Raw genomic sequence first — 9,269 nt, 5'->3', positions numbered from 1 at the left:
TGTAGAAACTCCTCCATTTCAATCGATATAGCTCTAAGTCATTCTTTTTACTGAGTGTATAATATTCCATCCTGTAAGTATACCATTCTTTTTTAATATATGCCAGCCAGCTTGGTAAAAAATGACAGCATTACTTTAATTTGCATTTCTGGACTACTTGTGTATTTTAGCAACTTTTTATGTGTTTTTTAGCCATATCAGTTTGGCTTTCTTGAATTGTCTTCTCATATTGTTTGTTCATTGTTTTGATTGGGTTGCTTACTCTTTCTAATCAGTTTTTAAGAGTGTTTTGATTATTACTAGTATTAATGGTATTTCCAAGTCTACCATTTATCATTTGATTTTTTTCCTTCACTATATTTATCATATCTTTGTCATAAAATTTTTGGTTATATCATCAACTATGTCTGTCTTTTTTTTAATAGCTCCTGATTTCTAGTTTATGTTAGAAAGATCTCAATAAATAAGTCATGGGGATGTAATATACAACATAGTGACTAGAGTTAATAATGCGCTATTGTATATTTGAAAGTTGCTAAGAGAGTAGATCTTAAAAGTTTGCATCTCAAGGAAAAAATTTGTAACAACGTATGGTGACAGATGTTAAACTAGATTTATTGTGGTGATCATTTCACAATATATATAAAATTCTAGAATCATTATGTTGTACACCCAAAACTAATATAGTACTGTATATCAATTACAACTCAATTAAAAAAAAAAACCTCCTCGGCCACTTACATGTAGCCTCCTAAATTTTCTTTTTTCCCAGCTTTATTATAGTTAAAAAATGAAAAGTATATATATTTAGGTAGTACAATGTGATTTTTTAAGGTGTACGAAGTGATGATTTAGTATATGCACACATTGTGAAATGATTACCACAATCAAGTTAATTAACACATCCATCCCCTCACATAGTTACTATTTTTTTGCATGTGTGACTAGAACACTTAAGATAACGATTTTAATCCTTCATTCTGTTAAGGTGGTGTATCATGTTTATTGATGTGCATCCCAGGAGTAAATCCCTCTTGATCATAGTGTGTGATCCTTTTAATGTGTTGTTGAATGCAGTTTGCTAATATTTTGTTGAGGATTTTTGCATTCATGTTCATCAGGGTTATTGGCCTGTAATTTTATTTTCTTGTAGTGTCCTTATCTGGCTTTGGTTTGAAGGTAATGATGGTCTCATAAAATGAGTTTGGAAGTGTTCTCTCCTCTTCAGTGTTTTGGAAGAATTTGAGAAGAATCGGTATTAATTCTTTATATGTTTGGTAGAATTCACCAGTGAAGCCAGCTGGCCCCCTGGGCTTTTCTTTGTTGGAAGTATTTTGATTACCAGACTTAATCCTCTTACTTGTTATTGGTCATTTCAGATTACTTTTTTAGGATTCAGTCTTGGTAGGTTGTATGTGTCTAGGAATTTTTCTGTTTCTTCTAAGGTATCCAATTTGTTGGCATATAATTTTTCATTGTAGTCTCTTATGGTCCTGTGTATTTCTGTGGTATCAGTTGTAATGTCTCTTCCTTCATTTATAATTTTATTTATTTGAGTCCTCTGTCTTTTTCTTTCTTGATTAATCTAATTAACAGTCTGTCAACTTTGTTTCTTTTTTCAAAAGACCAATCCTGAGTTTTACTGATCTTTGCTTTTGCTTTCCAAGTCTCTATTTCCCTTATTTCTGCTCTACTCTTTCTTATTGCCTTCCTTCTACTAATTTTGAGCTTAGTTTCTTCTTCTTTTTCTAGTTCCTTGAAGGTGTAAAGTCCCTGGGAGGACAGGGTTGGCCCCTGAGGATGGCTGATAGGAGCTGAACCAAGTCACAGGGCTGCTTCAGAAGCTGCAGTCAGACCAGAGTTGGTGGGCTTACCTTTGGTTGGTGGGTCCAGGAGGAGTGTGTCTCCCACTGGGTCTTGAGTGGGCAGGACTGCTCCTGACTGCAGCTGAAAGGGGCAAGAACCGAGTCATAGGTCTCCTTCAGGATCATAGTCAGACTGAGGTCTGCAGGCCTACCTCCAAGACACAGAGGGGCATGTCTCCTGGTGGGCCTCTGGGCAGACAGGATTATTCCTGGCCCGTGGCTGAGAGGGGCTGTAGCCCAGATACAGGCCATTTCAGCATCTGTAGTCCGACTGAGGTGGATAGGCCTACCTACAGGGACACAGATGGACATGCCTCCTGCCAGGTCCCTTGTCAGATGGTGCTGATGGCAGGATCAAGGCCAAATGGGGCTGTAGCTGAGTCCACAGGTTGTTTCCAGATCTGTAACCAGGACCACAGTTGGTGGATCTGCCACCTGGACACGTGCCTGCCTTCTCAAATGGGTCTCCTCCACCTCAGGCTCCACCAGGGTTTCACAGTCTCCTCTCTGGATCCCACAGGACTCCCACACAGGCACTTTTGTCTGGGAAAAGCTGCCAAATTATTGTTACTGAGGGGGAATATAAGTGGGGGACCTCCTATTTCACCATTTTGCTGATGTCCTTCCAGAGTTTCTTACAGAATTTATATATTTTTATTTTGCTTTTTACACGTCTTTAATCTTATTTAAGTTTTTTTTTAATGGATAGTCTTTCCCCACTGATTTGAACTACCCTCATTATCATATATTACATTCTTACACACACTGAGATCCATTTCTGGATTCTCAGCTCATTTCTACTGATTTTGTTTATTTGTCTGTTTGCTTGTTTTCGTCTGTTCCTAGCTTAATCCCAATTTTATTTACCTTCAATGTCTTCTCAGGCAAGCACTCTTCAGTCTCCTTTTGCATATTTTTCTTGGCTATTGATATTTAGTATTCATTCTCCCATATAAACTTTAAGAATCAAGGTCTCAGGTGGGGTACATGTCTAGCACAGCCTGAATCACATGCCCAGGGTGGGAAGCCAGTCTGGCTGCTTCTTTTCTAACCATCAAACACCAAAGGTCTTATTTTGATTGCTCCCAGGGATCTCAGACTCTCACAACAGAAAAAGTCTGATAACTTCTCTTGCAAGAGATAGCAAGGTGGTTACTTTCTATGCCAAGAAGATAATTTACACTCCTGGGGTGAACAAAGGAACATCTATTACTAGAGCAACAAAAAAGAAAAACCACACATTTTTAATCTCTGCTGTATCATATTAAGGAAGTTGGCGTTTATTCAACGTGTAGGTATTTAGTTAGCCATTTAAAAGTTTTAGGTGCAAGAGTCACAAGATCAGTTTGGCAGCAGTGAAGAAGACAGAATACAAGGAAAAGAAACCAGAGACAGGAGGCCCAGTTAAGGTACAACTGCAACAGTCCAGGCAGAGATGACAAAGACCTGAAATAAGGCAATTGCCAGGGATGTAGAGAGAAGAGGACAGATGTGAAAACCATTCCGCAGGTAGAATGGACAGAATCAGTGATTGGTTTGAGGTTGGGTTAGATAAGAATCCAGAATGACTGCTGGATTTCTAGCCTGGGTGGCAGAGTGGATGATGTACAGCTAAATGACACAGCAACACAGGAGGAGGAGGGGACTTGGATGACAGTGTAGATTATGAGCTTAGTTTGGGGGCACATTGAGTTTGAAAGTCTGTGAGACATTCAAGTGGCAATACTTGGTTGACATGAAGAGTATAGTGGATTTGGAGCTAAAGGGAGAGCAAGACTGGACAAGTGACTTTGAGAATCACCAGGATATATGTGGTAGTAAAAGCCATGGGGAGGAGAGCTGAGGATGGAACAGTGAGGGACACCAACATTTACCGGAAGAGGGGGGATTGGAGACAGCAAGGGGTTCTGAGAACCAGCCATTTAAGAAGCAGAAAGTGATAGCACAGAAGATTAGAGAGAAGAGCTTCAAGAAGGAGGAAGTGGGGCTTCCCTGGTGGCACAGTGGTTAAGAACCTGCCTGCCAATTCAGGGGACACGGGTTTGAACGCTGGTCCGGGAAGATCTCACATGCCGCGGAGCAACTAAGCCCATGCACCACAACTACTGAGCCTGCACTCTAGAGCCTGTGAGCTACAACTATTGAGCCCAGGTGTCACAACTACTGAAACCTGTACGCCTAGAGCCTGTGCTCCTCAACAAGAGAAGCCACTACAATGAGAAGCCCGTGCACCACAACAAAGAGTAGCCCCCGCTTGCCACAACTAGAGAAAGCCAGCCTGCAGCAACGAAGACCCAATGCAGCCAAAAATAAAATAAATAAATAAATAAATACAAAGAAGGAGGAAGTGGTCAGTTGTGCTGACGGCAGCAGAGAGGCCTCAAAAGTATCCAGTGGATTTGGCAATTACCAAATGGTGAACTTGGTGAAAGCAGTGTCAGTTGAGTGGGGTGTAAAGAAGTCAGTTTTTTTTGTGTGTTTTTTTTTTTGTGGTACGCAGGCCTTTCACTGTTGTGGCCTCTCCCGTTGCGGAGCACAGGCTCTGGACGCGCAGGCTCAGTGGCCATGGCTCACAGGCACAGCTGCTCCGCGGCACGTGGGATCTTCCCGGACCGGGGCACGAATCCGTGTGCCCTGCATCGGCAGGTGGACTCTCAACCACTGCGCCACCAGGGAAGCCCAAGAAGTCAGTTTTTAAATGTAGAGTGAAGTCAAAGAGTGAGAGAATGTGCCAGCTGTCTCCCCTTTGTCCGACCAGATCCACACTCTACCCTTTACCACTGTGCTCTTTGTCCCAGATATACAGTAACATCAATATGTTCCCTTGACTCTGTTGAGTTTGACCAATGGTGAGCCTTGGGAGGAGATTGAACGGAAGAAGGAGAGTGAGGCGGGGATATATATTCCCCCAATTCTGTCCCTACGGGGTCTGCTGCATTCACTCAACCATAGTTCATAGCCTTCTCCAGCTGGGTTCAGGTAACCACTCCCTCCTGCCTCCTCTCAGGCCTCAGAATGGTAATAGCTCTGCTTTACTGGTCTTAGGGTTTTCTACCACCCCTTGTGTTTCTCTACATCCTGCTCACACCTTTGTAAATAGTCCTTTATTAAACCTTCCTCCAGTTATCCAAATTCGAGCACACCATTTGTGTTCTGCTGGAACCCTGAATGATGAGGGGGGAACCTTGGCTGGGAAGAGTAGAAAGATAGATATATGCAAAGACAAGGGAGGTTTTGTCACAGGATTTATTTTTTAAGGGTTAGAGGGCTTTGGATATACTGACAAGCTCATGGAGTTTTTAACAGCCAGGGCCTATTTCAAAGGTGTGATCTGAGAGGAAGGAAGAAATAGGCAGAGAGCTCTTTGCTAGCCTCTGCAGTTGATGACAGTACGAGTGGCCTCACCGGCGTTGCTCGAGACATTCTGGATCCTGTGTTTCCAGTTTGACCAAGAACAGTCCATTTGACAGGTTTGCCCATGGTTGTGCTGGCAAGTGTTGGTCTGAGCAATGAGCTGATAGAAAAGTAGACACAAAGACTAAAGAAGGAAAATGAACAAAGATCGGGACCTCAGTAAACCCAGGCACCCCTCATTGCACCAAGGCAGTCAGACAACGAACAAAGTTGTTGGTGTTTTGTAAATTTTGCCAGGCTCTGCGTGACCCAGCCTTGCTTACCTTGCCAGTCTCCTCTTTCGTGTCTTTTGCAGGTGGCTGATTCCATCTCTGCCCCCAGGGCCTCCTTTCTCTTTCTCAAATAATAATAAGCTCTGTTCTGCCCTTGAGCTTGAATTCTGACCTTTCCACTGCCTGCAACCTGTCACTCTCCCCAAGTCTCATCCCGGCTAACTCCTTCTCATGCTCAGAGCTCATCTTCAAGGCCATTTCCTCAGCAAGCCGACCACCCCAATTCAAACCCATCCCCTTGGTTCCTCCCCGTCAGGCAGCCCTGGACTCCTCTTTCAAAGCAGTCGCCACATCTTAAAATTTATGGAGGTGGAGAATTTTATTCAGAAAGTCAACTAGATTTTATTACAAGCCTTTTGTTTTTGTTTGTTTTTTTTAATTAATTAATTTATTTTTTGGCTGTTGGGTCTTTGTTGCTGCTCTCGGGCTTTCTCTAGTTATGGCGAGTGGGGGCTCCTCTTTGTTGAGGTGCGCGGGCTTCTCATTGTGGTGGCTTCTCCTGTTGTGGAGCACGGGCTCTAGGCGTGTTGGCTTCAGTAGTTGTGGCACGTGGGCTTCAGTAGTTGTGGCACGTGGGCTCAGCAGCTGTGGCTCGCAGGCTCTAGAGAGCAGGCTCAGTAGTTGTGGCACACGGGCTTAGTTCCTCCGTGGCATGTGGGATCTTCCCCGACCAGGGTTCGAACCCATGTCCCCTGCATTAGCAGGTGGATTCTTAACCACTGTGCCACCAGGGAAGTCCCAGTTTGTGTTTGTTTTTACATCTAAGTCTTGAATTCATCTGGAATTTATTTTTGTATATTGTATAGGATGAGGCCTCTTTCGCAGTCTAAATTTCTTAGCACTTTGCTGGACCCTCTTAAGCACTTCCTTTCACTCACTCATTCTTTCAATAAGCATTTAATCGCTAATGACCTTGTACTACGCCCTTTATTGCACACAGAAAATAAAAGAGAATATCCTTATTGCAAAGGATAAAAAGAGAATAATGACCGAGCTACTGGGCCTTAGGACTAGAGAGGACCTCAGTATGTTTGGGGAAGCAGACTTGTGAATGGAAAAATGACAGCATAACAAGGTAACTGCTTTAGTGATGCAGGATGATTATAAACTAATGGAATTCTGGCAAAGAATGCCTTTCTGTTCATTTGAGTCTTGCACTGTTTGTAACATATGTCTTACCCACTGGAATCATTTAATAAATACTTTAACAATTAACCTGAGTGTAAATTTTTTAAACTTTCACTTTTCTCCAAAGTTCCAAATACGTGTTCAGTTACTTCCTATATTTCTCTACCAGGATGTCCCATAAGCATTTCCAACTCAGATGTCTTAAATTCTTTACGCCAAAACCTGGTCCTCCTTTACTCTTTGCCTCAGTAGTCTGAGATGGAAAGTTCAGAATCATTCTCAATGCCACCCTTTACCTAACCCTACATCCATCTTGTCACCAAGTCCTGTCTAGTCTAGGTCATAAATACTACGTGATCCATTTTCTTATTCCCACTGTCTTGGGTCAAGCCTTCATTATCAATTCCCTGAATTGGTAAAAAAAAAAAAAAATTCCAATAGATCACTCTGCCTCTTCTCTTTTTTCTCTACAATCTTCTAACTGCCACCACAGTGTTATTTCTGAAACAAATCTGAATCTATCGCTCCCTTGCTTGAAACCCTTTTGTGTTACCAAATATTTTTAGGATAAAATTCCAAATTTTTGACATGGCTCAATAGGACTGCCTCTCTCTGGCTATAGACAAATCTATCTCAGACAGATAATCTAAAATATGGAAAAAGTTATGTATGTAAAACCACTCATTGTGTACTATATAAGTTTTCTATTGCTACTGTAACAAACTACTGCAAACTTAGAATTTAGTGCCTTAAAACAACACAAAGGAAAGATGGGAAGATCCCTGGACTTCGTAACTCTGGGTTTATTTTTGTGTAGATGAATAACCTTAAGTCATGGTCCATTGGGTTTTCTACTATTTGCTGCCAAATGCAACTCTAATTTATAAAAGTACTTCTATAATTAAAATAAAGAAAAAATCATCTGATTCTAAGTTACATTTCCCCAATTCCTTCTAATCCCTTTAAATACTCACTTCTTTCTCTGTCTAGCAAACACCTACTCATCCTTCAAAGCTCAGCTCAAATGTTACACCTGTACAAAGTCTTTCCCAAGCTTTCCCTCAAACAGATTAATCATCATTGTTCCTGTGGCATTTTGTCCATGCTTCTATGATAGCACTTTTACGCTACATTCTTCTATTTTCTTGACTGTCTCCTCTACTGAACTACAAGTACCATATGAGAAACCAGAAGGTTGAAACCATGTTTTATATTTGTTTCCTTCAAGGCTGACTTAGCACTCAGTATATAGTAGGTACACAATAAATATTTTATGAATAAGTAGGCAAAAGAGTAGAAAACAATGTCTATATGTTTAAACCAAATATCATCCTCTCTTTTCTAGGTTAACGCTTGTCCTCTCTCCACTTCTGTTCATTTGTTTATTTGTTTTAATCGGTAAAAGAATAGTTGAGGAGTTGGAAGTTAGGGAATGGGTAGTAGTACTCAGATCATTTTAATCAAGATGGGAGTAAGGGAATTTGAAGACATTTGACTGAAAGTAGGAAAAAAGTGGAGAAGTACAGGAAGAAATTTAGGGCAGAAATTCAGAATTCAGAATGAGAATCCCTCAGTCACAACTATCCTAAATCATGATCTATCATGGCCGAAAGCTGTGTGGTTTTAGCACACCTGGCCTGAACTCACAGTGCTAAGGGTTTATTTCCCAGCTCTGTACGCCACTTAGTTGGATGTGGAGGTAGGTCACTTACACCCACCTTCCTCTGACCCAGCTTCTTCCTCTGAGAAGGATAACTAGAAATACCTGCCCACAAGCTCACAGAATTGTAGTGAAGATCAAAAAGGGTCAGACTTACACATAAGATTTGCTATGACACCCATTGCAGATGTGAATCATGCAGCTTTATTATATGTAGGAGAAAATAAATGTTTGGTGAATAATTGAATGAATGAATAAATAAGCCCAGTTTGCTGATGATCTTATTTAAATCCAAGACTAAATGCAGGCATGACTTCATCTTTAAGGTTTATATAAAATATAACCAACATATATGACATCATCATTACAAAGAAGACTCTCTACCCCATTAAGTCACTGATCCTTAGACCTTGTTTATAGGGGACAAAATTTTTTATTCCATCATTTGAGATATGGCTTGAAATGCACCAGGCCTGAGAAAGGTAACAGTGAGACTTAAATTACACTAAGGAATATATCACTATTTTCCTTTTTTAAAAAGCATGTTCTGGGCTTCCCTGGTGGCGCAGTGGTTGGGAATCCGCCTGCCAATGCAGGGGACACGGGTTCAAGCCCTGGTCCGGGAAGATCCCACATGCCGCGGAGCAACGAAGCCCGTGCGCCACAACTACTGAAGCCTGCGTGCCTACAGCCCACGAGCCGCAGCTGGAGAAAGCCCGCGCACAGCAACGGGAATGCAATGCAGCCAAAAATAAATAAATAAAATAAATAATAAATTAAAAAAAAAAAAGCATGTTCTAATAGGGACTAAGGGGAAAATGAGTTTCTTTTGTTTTGCTTTGAATTTTATTTTATTTTATTTTATTTTATTTTATTTTATTTTATTTTATTTTATTTTTTTTTGCAGTATGCGGGCCTCTCACGGTTGTG

Source organism: Phocoena sinus, chromosome 5 (genome assembly GCF_008692025.1).
Source record: "Phocoena sinus isolate mPhoSin1 chromosome 5, mPhoSin1.pri, whole genome shotgun sequence".
Lineage (NCBI taxonomy): Eukaryota > Metazoa > Chordata > Mammalia > Artiodactyla > Phocoenidae > Phocoena > Phocoena sinus.
This window is presented reverse-complemented; position numbering follows the sequence as displayed.